Genomic DNA, 14,737 nt, shown 5'->3' with positions numbered 1-14,737 from the left:
CTTCCTCCAGTTTCAATGGGAAAATTAAGTCTCTCTTATTTTAAAATTTGTCTTTACATGTTTTGGGTTCTTTGACTTGGAAACGGTAGATAAGAAAAGTCTGATTTAAAATTGATGTTCTTCTATGGATAGGGCTTTCACTATGGTCAAATAAATAACCCTGTTTAGAAAAAAATAGTCACCCCTCTTCTTTGGCTCCCACGTAAATGTTTTAAAGGGGTGTAGTGTGGAGGTGAGGTTGATTGAAGTTAGATTCGCTCCAGGCAAAGAATGTGGTTCAACCCAAGTACATGATACAATGCCTTAAAAAGTCGGTTACGGGAACACACCCTTGAATAGTGACTAATACCGATCATGCTGTTAACAGAGCACCTAGTTATCTTTCTTAGCTCACGTTACTCATTTTCTACTAAATTCCTTTGGGGAAGGACGCTGCAGTCTCACTGGAAGAACAAACCAATTTGGGTCCACGCATTCTAGTCTCTCAAAGAGGTAAGAACTTTCACTGTAAGGACCACCACCCACAGGACGCTTTTGAACAGCATCTATCCCAATTCTAGCATCGAGGCTGTCGCCTTTTCTTAGGAGTCTCAGGCGCGGGAGTTCAGGGCTGAGAAAGACCCAGTTCCTGCCTTCAAGGAATTGACTCCTTTGAAGAAGCTGAAAACCATTCTAAAGTTACAACTGATGGAAGCTAAACCTACAGCAAAAAGGGACCGATCCTGAAGGTGACGGGTGCGCAGTTAGGGGTCGGGGTACGCGACCCCAAAGCAGTCCCGGGGATCGCCAGTGCCCCGCGGGCACTCGGAGCATTTCAATCACGCCTCCGCCCCCACCCTCCGAATTCCTTTCCGGCGGCGATCGGCGGGGTAGTCCCTCGCAGGCGGCCCCAGCTTATCACTCCCGGCCTGGCCACTTCCCGGCAGGGCCCGGCGAGTCTCCCAAAGTTTCCTGTGACGCCGCCGTCCGCCTCGGGCGCATCCCGCCCTCGCTCCCACTCGCCAGCCCCGGGCACCCGCTGGAGGAGCGGGCTGCAGGACCCGAGGGAGCCGCGCAAACAGCAGGACTTCGGGACCCCACCCGGGCTGGGGCGCGGGTCCCGAGGGCGGCGGCCGCGCCCCACGCACCCCCCCTGGCCGCGCCCGCCGCCCGGGTCCGCGCACGCCCGCCCGGCCGAGAGCCCGAGTCCCACCCTCCGGGGCCCGGGCCAATCGGCCGCGCCCCGCCTCCAGGGAGGTGGTGGAGGAGGGGGCTGGGGGCTGGCCGGCTGCGCCGCCTTCCGCTCGTGCCCATTGGCTGAGGCCTCGAGGTGCCCCGAGACCGGAGCGCAGCTGGATTGGCCGTAGAGACTTGTGACAGCGGCGCCCATTGGCTGCGGCGGCCCCGTGACGCGGGGTGGTGACTGGCTCCCGGGTCTGAGGGGCTCCTGCTTGTCAGGTTCTAGGTAAGTGAGTTTCGCGCGGCGGGCGGCGGGCGCTGTTGCCCGGGGCAACGCCGGGGGAGGGGGGAAGCGGAGGGAAGCCGGCGGAGAGCGGGGGCTACACTCCTGTCCGCAGAAGGGTGCCGGGGACTCTGTCCGGGCTGCGGCGGCTGCGCCGAATGCTCTTCCTACGCCCTCAGCCACCCCCACCCTCCCGCCCCGAGCTGCGGGGTCTCCCGCCCGTCCGGCGCCCGCGGCGGAGCATTCCTGCTTCGGGTTTGGGGCCGCGCTGCCCACCCTGCCCCGCGAGGCCCGCCCCTCCCACCCACCGGGGACCGGAGCTTGAGGGGGCGGGTGCCGGCGCGTAAAGGCTGAGGCGGGCGCCACGGCCCCGCCCCGTCGCCGGGTCGGGGGTCTGCGGGGTGTGGGAGGTGGTGGGGGGACGATCGGCACCGCCCATCACGCCCGCATCCCCGTTCTCGGGTAGCTTCTCCCCTGGCGCGGCCCCCCAGCTGTGGCGGCCACCCGGACCCCTAGGTGCTCCCCAATTCCTATCGTTGGGGCCCTGCATCGCCCTTGACAACCCCCCGCCCCTCCCCGCTGCAGTCCGAGCCCCGCTCTTCTCCCGCAGGTCAGCTTCCTCTCCGCCTACCTTTACCCCTCACCTTGCATCCCAGGTCCTGTCGGGACCCTGGTCCTTTCTGGGCCCGAGGGGACTCCAAAGAGCCAGCCAAGAGATGAACTCTTATTAAGTGTGAAGCTGCTGCAGCCTGCAGCCGGGGAGGTTTTGCACTGTTCTCTCCTTGCCATTTCGGGGTGCGGAGTGTTGGGAGGCACCTTTGGGTCAGCTTCCTGCCATTGGCGTTGCCCTTAGTACCAACTTTTCTTAAACACACCGTTTGGGTTGGTATTGGTACCGCCTGGCTGGGGTACATCATGCACAAACGATAAGGAGTTAACTGTGAAGTTGTCGCTTTTTACTTTGCACATTAGTGACGTTATCCAGTGCTGTGCAACCCCAAATCTAAAAACGTATTAAGGCTTGTAGCCTTTGATATTCGTTCGCCTTATGCTTAAAAGAAGGCTCCATCTTCTTAATTGGTAAGAGGCTGCATATAATCGTGGTGGTCTCACTGTCACTCTGACATCAAGGGCTCTAAGGGGGTAGTATACCGTTTTCCTCCAGGTATTTTAAGATAATAAAGTTCTCAAATGGAGTCACTGTATATAAAAGTATCAAGTAAAAATCAACAAGAATAGACCAAAACTATTTTAGTGATTAAAGACTAGAAAATGCTTTTCAACCTATGGATTGGGAATAGGATTAAAAACTACAACAACATATTGCAAAGTATAATTTCACTACCTCAGTGTTGTAGCCTTGGTTCATCTATTAAGAGAGACATTTACAAAGAGCCACAAGTTTGCCAGTTAATGCGAAGGAAGGCTGGGTATATCTTGTAATCCAGGAGTAATTTTCTGCCAGTATTCTTGAACCAAGGGAACTGTTTCCAAAGGTATTGGGAATGTAGTCAGAGAGCACGTAGGCATATGCGGACTCGTTTTCCGTTTTTCTTCCATGAATGTGGAAACGTTTTCTCTATCTTCTTCCATGAAAGGCCTTTGTTGAAGATCTGTTTCTCCTCCACACGGATGGTTGGCAGCATAAAACATATACCATGTACAGTTATTTAGGGGCCAGTTAATGCAGCTTCTGTCCTACTTCAAAGGTGGTTGTCAGTAGTTTGGAAGAAACAGTCTAGGCTTTTGGTAGAAAATTCACTTTCAGATCATCTTCAACTGTTAGGTAACTATAACTGGTCTGTGACCATTTCAAACTTGCCATTTTCTTTCTTCCAGTCACAGAAAACTTGAATTGTTCAGTAACTACCTACACAGCAATAACATTTTTAAGACAGTTGTTACATAATAAATATAAGGAACAGAGGAACTGACGTGATCAAGTTAGAAAACCAGCATAACTATGTATCATTCCAAAATATTGTAAGGTACTTATTTCTATTTGTAGATGGAAGTAGTGTTTATAAAACCTATAGCAGTTTAATTCCATGAGACTGTTATAAAGTATGCTTGTGAGTAAGAAATCATCATCTTTGTAAATCAAGGCCCAGATAAGTAAATTGCATTTTGGTAATCAGAAAAAGTGAATATCTAGTGAATTTGTTACACAAATAAAAGTTTTGTTCTGAGATTGGACTCCCATGTTAATAGATTCTAGTTTTGTACTTGATTTTTAAATAAGCATCTTTTTTTGGAAGACAGCTCCAAGGGGCTATGAATTATGCAATGCATTGGTAACATACTTAATAAATTGGATCAATCTAAATATGTGGTTTTGGAATAAGAATGTATTTTTGTAATGGACTCTCTTTAACTATTTAAATCCTGTTTACTCTTTAAGTATTTAAATCCTGTTTACTAGTTTTAGTTTACCCCAGAATCATTTTTCATACTTACATCATTTTTATAACTAATTTCTCAACTATTGCAATTAAGAGCTATAGAATTTATAGATCTTGGGATTAATTCATTTTTTTAAATATCTCACTTGTCTTTGACATATTTATGTGTGTTTATTTTGCCATATTGCTGAGGGATTAAAGGGAATAAGCAGGTCATAGTTTTGGAACTTTGGAAAGAATAAGATTCTTAGATATTTTTTTAATCAAACTCTAGGTCCCCCCCACCCCCCTGACTTCTGTTTTTCCGTTTCTTCTTCCTTTTTAATTCGGTGCACGAAATTTGTGCACGGGGGGTGGGTCCCTCAGCCTGACCTGCACCCTCTCCTATCTGGGAGCCCTCAGGGGAGCCCTCTCCAATCTGGGAGCCCTGACGGCTTAGGCCCACTCCCCGTGATTCTCTGCTCTCTGCAGGGCCTGGCCACTCCACACCCGCTGCCCAGAGGCTCTCTGAAGCCCAGAGGCCCTCCACGGCCGGGGCAGGACCCTTGCCTCATCGCCGCGGTGATGACGCAAGCATCCCGCCCCAGCCACTCCACGCCCGCTGTCCAGAGGCCCTCCGTGCCCAGGGCGGAATGCTTGCCTTGTCGCTGCAGCAACAAAGCAAGCATTCTGCCAGGCCACTCATGCTGCCTGCTCTCAGCGGCTGCCCCCCCAGGACTGGGGGACTCCGGCGGGGCTGAAGGGACTGGGTGCCACCATCTTGTGGCTATGAGTGCTGCCATCTTTGTGATGGAGTGATGGTTAATTTGCATATTATATTTGTATTAGATAGGATTATAAAAGTTAAATGCTTTAAAATAAACTTAGTAAAACTATAGAAAAGAAAGTCACTGATAATTCCACCATAGTTAATGTGTTGGAAAATAACCGAAACTTTCACTTTTTTTGGTAGTACTACCTACCATTGCAATTTTACGGTTTTCATTGCAGTATAACTGCACTTGCATCTAAACTTGTAAGACTTCCTGAACTTGAGACTCAGTTACCCTAAATTAGAAGAAGGCTCCAGGATCTGGAAGGAAACTGGAAAGGAATAGAGACAAGACATATTGGAGTTGGAACAAAAGAACCCGACCCAAGCAGTGATCTCCTTATTTCATAAATATAAAGATAATCCTAGTTACCTGTATGAAATTATTTTATGGCTGACACAGCATGGGGCCTCTGGAGTTTTTCTTTGGAATTCAAAACATCTAGGTAAAATTAAAATATCTAGGTAAGATGAAGTTTATTTAGTGCCTTTCTATAAAAATTTTCAGATTTCTTCACTTTTGGGATATTGTATATTCAGCTTTTAAAAATGTAATTGTCACGCATGATTTAGAATTATTTCCCAAACATTCATATACACTTATTAAAGCATGACTAATTTTTAGTCTATACATTATCACCACTTACTATAAATTTGACGTTGTCTCCTCCTTTAGAAGATTTTAATTAAAAGACAATTTTAAAGTAGGTGTTTTTTGCTTGGTGACAGCGTACAGTGTGTACAGTGAAAGAATATTCATTATATTTTTTTGTTAATTCTCACCCTATTGATTTTCAGAGAGTGGAAGGCAGGGAGGGAGGGAGGAAGGCAAGGAGAGAGAGAGAGAGAGAGAGAGAGAGAGAGAGAGAGAGAGAGAAAGAGAGAGAGAGAGAGAGGGGAAGGAGAGGGAGAAAGGAGAGGGAGGTAGAGGGCGAGAAACATCGACACAGGGGTGAGCCAGGGATTGAACTTGCAACCCAGGTACATGCCCTTGACAGGGAATTGAACCGTGACCCTTCAGTCCACAGGCAGACGATCTAACCACTGAGCAACACTGGCCAGGGCAAGATTCATTTTTTTGGGAGCCAGATAATCTGGGTTTCCATCAGAAATCAGGAATTTATTTTGTGGTATTTGGGGGACGTTATTTAATCTCTTTAAACCAGTTTTCTCATCAGTAAAACTGGGATGATTAAATTGCCTCACAAGGTTATTTAATGAAGAAGAAATGATAGTTAAATGCCTGAATTTAGAAAGTTCCATGTTATGTAGGTTTCATACATTATAACTTTAATTTTGTCTCTCCTAGTATTACTGTATTTATTCTAGCATCCTAAAAGCCTCTAAATTCAGACTTAGAAAATGAAAATAATTATATTATGTTCACTTAAATTGAATGACATTTGCATTTGTACTGAAGAGCAAATAATTAGAAATATCTCTGATTAGCTGTTCTTTTATAGTTCTTCAATTATTCCATTCCAGTAGGGTAGTCAGAAATTTAAATGCTGTTTACCTCAAAATATGTCTAGTTTGTCTGAATTCCTGAATTATTTTTCTTTTACCTTAGAGTATCATCTATTGTTAGATAGTTTCCCAAAATTCCTTTCATTTAAACTACAAATATTTGCTTAAAAGTGGGTACAGAAAAACTATTACTTTCTTAAACCTCTAGTGTTCCCCCCACATTTACTTACTCTGTTTAAACCACACTTACTTACTCTGTTTAAAACTCAAAACTGTATTTTCAAATGTAATTACATAAAACTCTTAGTTGAGTGTCTTTTGCCTCTCGCTAATATATGATTATTTTTTAAGTAGCAATATTTTATAAGTATCCCTATATCAAACTGTGTTTTCTATGAGCCTAGGGTTTTAATTCTCAAAAGCACATACAATTTAAATGCTCAGTCCAGCCTGTAGTTATTGGGTGTTGTGAAGCAAGCACTTGAACTGAGTGAAGACTTAGGAGTTGAACCTGATAGTCGTTATTGCCTCATCCAGTAGTAAAACAAAGGTTTTGTCATCTAAGTCAGTGATTGTCAATATTATTTCCCATCCCGTACAATATATTTACATGTATGACGTACACTAATGTGCAGTTCCCTGCCATGCTCTGTAATTCCATTTTGTTCTCTTCTGCTCAAGAAAGCATACCAGGATACAAGTGACTGAAAATGACGTCATTGTTGGGATAAACTTGAATCTTCTCTGATTTATTGAGGAAAGTGAGTCATTAAAAAAAAGTGTGTAACTATTATTTGTAACCCTACAGTACTACAGCTGGCATCCAAGTTATACATTTTTCTAAATGCAAATCCTCTTCACTTTATAAAATCAGTATTGTAATGCTGTAGAACAGCGGTTCTCAACCTGTGGGTCGCGACCCCTTTGGGGGTCGAATGACTCTTTCACAGGGGTCGCCTAAGACCATCGGAAAACACATATATAATTACATATTGTTTTTGTGATTAATCACTGTGCTTTAATTATGTTCAATTTGTAACAATGAAAATACATCCTGCACATCAGATATTTACATTACGATTCATAACAGTAGCAAGATTACAGTTATGAAGTAGCAATGAAAATAATTTTATGGTTGGGGGTCACCACAACATGAGGAACTGTATTAAAGGGTCGTGGCATTAGGAAGGTTGAGAACCACTGCTGTAGAAGAAAAGATTGCTAAATTTGTGTTAATTGATAATGAAGAGTCTTACATTTCAAAATCAGAGTAACCGATAACAAACATTTAAACATTTGAGTCACAGCACTATGGTCTTTATTGTAAATAAAATAACACTAGTTACTGTAGAAAAATTGAAATTAGCTTTCTATATAAATTATTTTATTTGCAGAAAAAAAATTTCCATAGTGGGACAAGTAGTTTTAGGAGAAGGAGAAACTGAATACTAGAATACTCATATTCTAGGCATTTAGTACATAAAAATGCTTTTTACATTGGCTCAGTCAGAAAAGTATCTTTAAAATTACATTGCTGTGAAGGAGGTTGCTTCAAAATAGCTCATCCTGTGTGGATGCAGTATGTATAATATTCAGTTAGAAATGAAGACTTACAAGAACAATGTTCATTAGATCCTTAACATTAGCAAGTGGCATTTCTCGAAAGTTTTATGGATCTCAGTTATAGCTAGCTTTATAAAATACGGTAAAATTGAATTGAAAATTTTAACTGAGGCCTTCAGATCCTTAACAATTTTATAATAGGACTCGAGTCATTAAAGTTGTTAAACCATATTTTGCTTCCAAAATGAAGGCTGATGGTGTAGCATTACATCTGTAGGACACATGGAAAGGCTCTTATTCCTGACTCTTGTGTCCCCGGGTTTGCAGAACAAGAGCATTCCTAGTATAATCTCAAAGTCCAAGAGTTAGTCCTTGATCACTGTAATGCTTGTTGCTGTTTCTTGGGTTTGTCGTCTCCTTGGAGATGGAGACTTCTGTTTGTGCCCCTTCTTGCTCTCTGAATGCTTAGCTTGGTGGGATTTCCCACGTTTTTCTAGTCAGTTGGTGGGGCTCTTTTGTTAATTTCACATTATACAACGAAAAATTTGAGTCTTCTGCCAATATTCAGTTTTGGTGACAATTGGGTTGGTAGCCACCCTAACTAACAGCTACATGAAAAGCTTTATACAGTGTCCTTTCTCTTTAATTATATTTCCTTCGTAATCACATGCTTTCTATACACTCTTATGCAGGTTAATCATCATTTCAGCTTTCACTAAGGTTTTGCAAATTCTGCTTTGCTTGAAATCAAAGGAAACATTCTCAAGCATTACCTTTTCTGCTTAACTATGGAGTCTGTGTTGTATGGTGGACTTTCTAATGACACAGATCCAATCACTGTCACATTTAACATCCATTCTGAATTTACTCTAAACATATATCTGGTTCAGTGTCATCACTTTAGCAGGCCTCTTTACTTTCTATGTATTGAGTACGTTTACAGTAGTAGAATAATTAAAGGTTTCTAAGCAACGCAATGTATTATATTAGATTTGTGTTATTATTTGTGTATGTATATTCCTTTTTACACCCCTCCTCAACATTTTAACCTCCAGAGTAGAAATAGTTTCTGTCTGTAAAAGTTTTTTAATATATATTTTTATTGATTTCAGAGAGGAAGGGAGAGGGAGAGAGAAACATCAATGATGAGAAAGAATCATTGATTGGCTGCCTCCTGCACCCACTCCCCTCCCCTGGGGTTCGAGCCTGCAACCTGGCTCGATGTGTCCTGACCCAGGAATCCAAAGGTGACCACCTCCTGGTTCATAGGTCGACTCTCAACCACTAAGCGACACTGGTCAGGTTGTAAAAGTTTTTTAGTAAATTATGTGGATTCAGATATCGTTATGGGAGAAGGGCAGTAATATTTGTTTGGTGTTTACTAAAAGTTCTAGACACTTTTTGTACATTTTTTTGTTTTTAACCCTGTAAATTGGATAGCGTGTCAATGTTTTCTTTTTATGATCTGGAACCAATTTCAGGTCACATTCATCCAAGGAGACCTAGGATTTGCATTTAGGTCTTTCTTATGCTAAACCTGAAATGAATACAATGGTGTTTAAATACAGTGAACAATTAGCAGTCCTGGATTTAAAGTCAGTTTTAATTATTTGGAAGTGACTCTAAAGGTCCATGTTGTATTTGTAGTTTTGCTGAAATGAATTCCTATTATTGGAAGTGAGACCCTAAGATGTGCATGATCCTAGCTCACTGCCCAGTGTCCACATCTTGGCTTGTTCTCTGTCTGAGGTTGTCGTATGTTTATAGCTCTGGTCGGTGATAATATATTGGTTCTTTGTAAAATATTTTTCTGAAAGGAAAGCCAGCTCTTAGAAATGAAGAAAAAGTAAAGAGGCCTAAGAAACTGATGGATCTTAGCCAGAAAATAGACATTTTTGAGCAAGTTTTTTAAAAAAAGAACTATGAATCCAGTGTCTTTGATCTGGATGTGAATCAGCCTACCATGCCTTCTAGGGAAACAAAAGTTGACTTGTGAAACATTGTTATTGAGTGTTCTGACAAAAATGCGCATTGTTTTTAGATGGACTTCTTGAAAGTGTTCGGCTTGTTATATTCATAAATCCTGTTTTGCTTCCCTTCTCTCTCACCCTCAGCAATAATATTTGAAAGAGATTTGACTGTTTATAAATAGCTGATACTTTCTAGAAGTTAATGTAGTATACAAATATCCTAAAATATTAACATAAACAACAATATGTCACTTACAGATGATGTGGTGTCCTTTTTCAAGTTTTACAGCCTATCTAATAAAAGCAATATGGAAATTAACCATAACTCCACGACAAAGATGGCGGCACCCATAGCGGCAGGGCAGGACGCTGGTGGTGTCACCCTGGCAATGTGAGCCCAGCAGGCATTGCCTGGGCGACCCGCAAGCAGGTCATGCGGCCCTGGATTAGGCAAGCAAGGCGACAGGCAGCCCCCAGCAGGGCCTGCTCCCAGGTTGCCGAGGCGATCCCGTGAGCAGGAAAGCGCTGCCCGCAGGCAGCCCCCAGCAGGTCCTGGTCCCCGGTCGCCGAGGCAATCTGCGAGCAGGAAAGCCCCCAGCAGGGCCTGCTCCTGGGTCGCCGCTATGATCCCCGAGCAGGAAAGCGCTGCCCACAGGCAGCCCCCAGCAGGCAGCACACAGCAGGGCCTGCTCGTGGGTCGTCATGACAATCTGCAAGCAGGCTAGCGGGGCCTGCAGGCAGCACCCCACCCTGGCCACAGCTCAAGGGAGAGAATAACACGCAGGTGAGGCCAGGAGCCTGAGAGATCAACACAGAGGGCGCCTGCTCCAAGCCTCTGCTGCCAGACTGTGGCCGTCTATAGGACATCCACTGAGGGCTCCCAGACTGTGAGAGGGGCAGGCTGGGCTGAGGGACCCCCACACCCCAGTGCACAAATTTCGTGCACCAGGCCTCTAGTTTAATTATAACAGAATAGTAGCTAGACCTTGCTGATGGCATCTTTCTAAGGTTCTGATTCCTATTTGTATTTTGGATCTTGATTTACCCTGGGACTGGAAATGGCATTCTGTGAAAGAAGATAAGATGGTAAAGAAATAGACATGTCCTTGAGGTAGCCTTCATTATAAAAATAATACAGAAATGCTCTGTGTTACACAAGAGGCTAGTTATTGCAGGAATGGGACAGAGAGAAGACATATGAATCTTCTTTCCTTTTTTGGCCACTCAACAAATGTTAATAGAGTATTCATTCCATGTAAGGACTTACCTTATGGTTGCAGATAATTATAAAGCATAAAGGAGTTTCAGGGTTTTTTTCTGGGAATATGATGTAGTGGAAAGAGCAACCCTAACAACCAGGCCTATTTAGGGTTGAATCTGTGACACCAGTAATTAGTTGTATGAATTTAGGCAAATAATTTAATTCTAATGGCTTCAATTTTTCCATTTGAAAACTGATAATTTCATCTGATAACTGGTAATAATATTAGATTTTTAAATTTTATCAGTTATATAAGATCAAAACCTTACTCATACTAGTTCAGGGCACTTGGGTTCACAGGAATGTACTCTTCAGGTACAGATGGATTCCGTGGACTGAGTAGCCTCAGGACATGCCCAGTGGCTTTCTCTTAGATATACATTCAGGTAGGCTTTCTCCATCTAGACCTCTCTCGGATGGCTCTAGGCCAGTGATGGCGAACCTATGACACGTGTGTCAGAGGTGACACGCGAACTCATTTTTTTGGTTGATTTTTCTTTGTTAAATGGCATTTAAATATATGAAATAAATATCAAAAATATAAATCTTTGTTTTACTATGGTTGCAAATATCAAAAAATTTCTGTATGTGACACGGCACCAGAGTTAAGTTAGGGTTTTTCAAAATGCTGACACGCCTAGCTCAAAAGGTTCGCCATCACTGCTCTAGGCTTACACTCTTTCAGTTTAGCAAGCCCTTCTCTTACCCATTTTAGCATTAGTCCTCGGATTACATCTCATTAAATAACTTGGGTCATATTTCATCATTGGTCCTGTGGTTAGGGAGATAGCAAAGGATGACAGGCCATGTCTGGACCAGGTGCTAACTGTTGGAACAGGGAACAGGAACTGTGGTCAGCCACATTGTCTGAACCACACAGACTAAGAGTCAAGGTGGGTGGGGTCACTGAAAGAAAAAGAAGCTACTATGACCATGGGAAGGGGTAGTGCACACTGGACAATATAACCAAAAGATTTTCACTATCAATTTTCCCAGTGTGCATACATTTGCTCCATTTTATATGTGCTAGGGGCCCGGAGCACGAAATTCGTGCACTGGGTGTGTGTGTCGGGGGGGAGTGTCCCTCAGCCCAGCCTGCCCCCTCTCACATACTGGGAGCCCTCAGGCGTTGACCCCCATCACCCTCCAATCGCAGGATCGGCCCCTTGCCCAGGCCTGACGCCTCTGACAGAGGTGTCAGGCTTGGACAGGGGACCCCCATCTCCCCTTGATCACTGGCTCTGGCCCCCGCCCAGGCCTGAGGCCTCTGGCCCAGGAATCATGCCTGGGCAGGGGACCCCCATCTCCCTCTGATCGCTTGCTCCACCCCCCGCCCAAGCCTGACGCCTCTGACCCAGGCTTCAGGCCTGGGCAAGGGGACCATCATATCCCCCCAATCCCCGGCTGCGCCCCCCACCCAGGCCTGATGCCTCGGCCAGAGGAGTTGACCCTCATCACCCTCCGATCACCAATCACCGGATCGGCCCCTTGACCAGGCCTGAGGCCTCCGGCAGAGGTGTCAGGCCTGGGCAGGGGACCCCCAGCTCCCTGTGGTTGCAGGCTCCGCCCCTGCCCAGGCCTAACGCCTCTGGCTGAGGCGTCCGGCTCTGGCAGCGGGGACCCGCAGCTGCAGCGGCCCCGCGATCGTGTGCTCCGCTTTAGGCCCAGGCAAGGGACCCCTAGCTCCCGGGACTGCCAGCTTCGACCGTGCCCAGCTCCCATCGCTGGCTCCACCCCTACTTCCTGCTATCACTGGCCAGGGCGGCAAAGGCGCCTGATTCTCGGATCATGGCTGGGGCCAGGGCAAAGGCGGCCCCAGGGCCGCCTTTGCCCTGCCCCCCAGCTCTTAGCTCCCTGCTGGGTTTCTGATCACTGTCAGTGGCAGGGGGCTTCTTCCTGCTTTCCCTTTCGTCTCCCTGCATTGTGCCTATGTATGCAAATTAGCCGCCATCTTGTTGACAGTTAACTGCCAATCTTAGTTGGCAGTTAATTTGCATATAGCCCTGATTAGCCAATGAAAAGGGTATCGTCGTACGCCAATTACCATTTTTCTCTTTTATTAGATAGGATACACCCTTGAAAAAATGCCCTCTCTTAACATAGTGCAAATCTTTGACTTACAACTTCCGATGTATTTACCACCTGCCCCCCAACAAAGGAAGACAACTCAAAGACTTGTTCAATTGCTGTATCTAACTTTAAGTCAAGGATCTCTGGGTAATATTGTCAGTTCTTCTTGAATTGTTAGGCTGAGGGCCTATGAACTTATTGTTAAATGATAAATACTGTATAACTGATTGTAATAAAGAAAGTGTTCAGTGTTAGGAGAATAGCATGAAGACAGTAAAAACTCTCAATTAGAAAAGAGAAAAAGGAGAAACAACCTACAGAGGTTTTCCAATCCATGGTATGTACATATTTCATTGGCCAGGAATGGCAAGGACTCTGGCAGTGTCATAAGAGTTTTGATTAGCCAGTATGGCTGCCCCTGGTTCTTCCTGGGATTATGTTTATTCTTTTCACCCCTGGTCACAGAGAAGATGAGTATTGAGAAAGATTCCCTTAGTGGGGACTGTACTGCTTCACAGTTCATTTAATGTTGATGAGGGCTTGGGGTCCCGGAAACCGTCTTAGAAATTGAGCAGTAACAAACCTTTTTTGGGAGTTTTTTGGCAATACAACTTTTAAAAACCAAGTTAAAAAAAAATTTCCTTGCATTTGATCAACTTCTCCCAAGTATCCAAAGCTCAAATGCTAGATCTTGAATCAAACCATTGCCTGGTATGTCTCCGAACAACTTTGCCCATCACTCTAATCCAGTGGTTCTCCAACAAAGGCACTTGATACTGCAGGGACATTTGGCAGTGTCTGGAGATATTTTTATTGTCACAGTGGGGCTGAGTAGGTAGGTGTTGCTAGCATCTAGTAGGTAGAGCCCAAGTATACTGTTAAGCATCCTACAGGACAGTCCCCCCACAACAAAGAGTGTCCCAGGTCAAAATGCCAGTAGTGCTGAGGTTGAAAAATCATACAAATCCTAGTCTTCTCAATTTCCTTCTTGGCTTCTGTCTCTAGGCCATCCAGAGATACTTCTTGAGGTAACAATGCACAGCTAACTTGTCCCTGCTCCCAGATGTTTCACAGTGCATGGTTCTTGATAAAGGGTAAATATCTTCTTTGTAGAATGCTTGGGTAGGAGCCTGGAACATTAGGCTTTTCTCAGTTTTTGTTTTTGTGTGGTTAAGAGCCTAATTTTAGTTTAGGGATATTTTATTTTCAACCTTATAAGTTGCAGTATGAGCCATCTTGGATTTATAATGAAAGACAGAAAAGATTTTTGTTTTATTAAGGCCACTCAAAGTATGCTGCTTTTTTGAAGGACTTCTGAATACTGCTACATAATAGGCAATATACCAGCACCCTAACATTTTTACTGAGTATTCCATAGTTCTATCCTTAATAGGCACATAGCCCTACTTACAAGAGTTGGCAGTTTACCAGCTGTTTTTGCTTATTAAGGATTGCTGACTTCACATCCTACAATAGAGGGATACCAGATTCCCTTCACTTTCTATTATTGACTCAGTTCTACTTGTATTACCTGATTTTGGCATACATTTTTATATTTGTTAGGCTTCCATTGTTACCGGCCAGGCGAGGAGACTTTGGTTCTTGTCTTCTTGAGGCAAAGATTTCAATCAAGAGACAAACTGTAGAAAAGCAAGCAAGAATGTATTGACCTCAGCAAAAAATATATTTAGGACAGTGAAACAAGGAAGGGTATAGATGAAGCAATAAGAGAGCCTAGGCTGGGCTGCTCTG

General features: G+C 44.4%; 1 protein-coding gene across 11 annotated transcripts in view; it reads left to right on the top strand.

Annotated features, from left to right (window-relative positions):
• Positions 1–355: 355 nt before the first annotated feature.
• The window catches only part of FER (FER tyrosine kinase), a 293,802-nt gene continuing 279,420 nt past the window's right edge, over positions 356–14,737 (top strand). For 3 of the 11 annotated variants that reach the window (XM_059693949.1, XM_059693941.1, XM_059693947.1), the window contains exon 1: positions 746–1,444. The gene's annotated coding sequence lies outside the window, so the exon portion shown is untranslated. The other 8 variants (XM_059693951.1, XM_059693950.1, XM_059693943.1 and 5 more) reach the window with 7 other exon arrangements.

Source organism: Myotis daubentonii, chromosome 4 (genome assembly GCF_963259705.1).
Source record: "Myotis daubentonii chromosome 4, mMyoDau2.1, whole genome shotgun sequence".
In the NCBI taxonomy this organism is placed as follows: domain Eukaryota; kingdom Metazoa; phylum Chordata; class Mammalia; order Chiroptera; family Vespertilionidae; genus Myotis; species Myotis daubentonii.
This window is presented reverse-complemented; position numbering and strand designations above follow the sequence as displayed.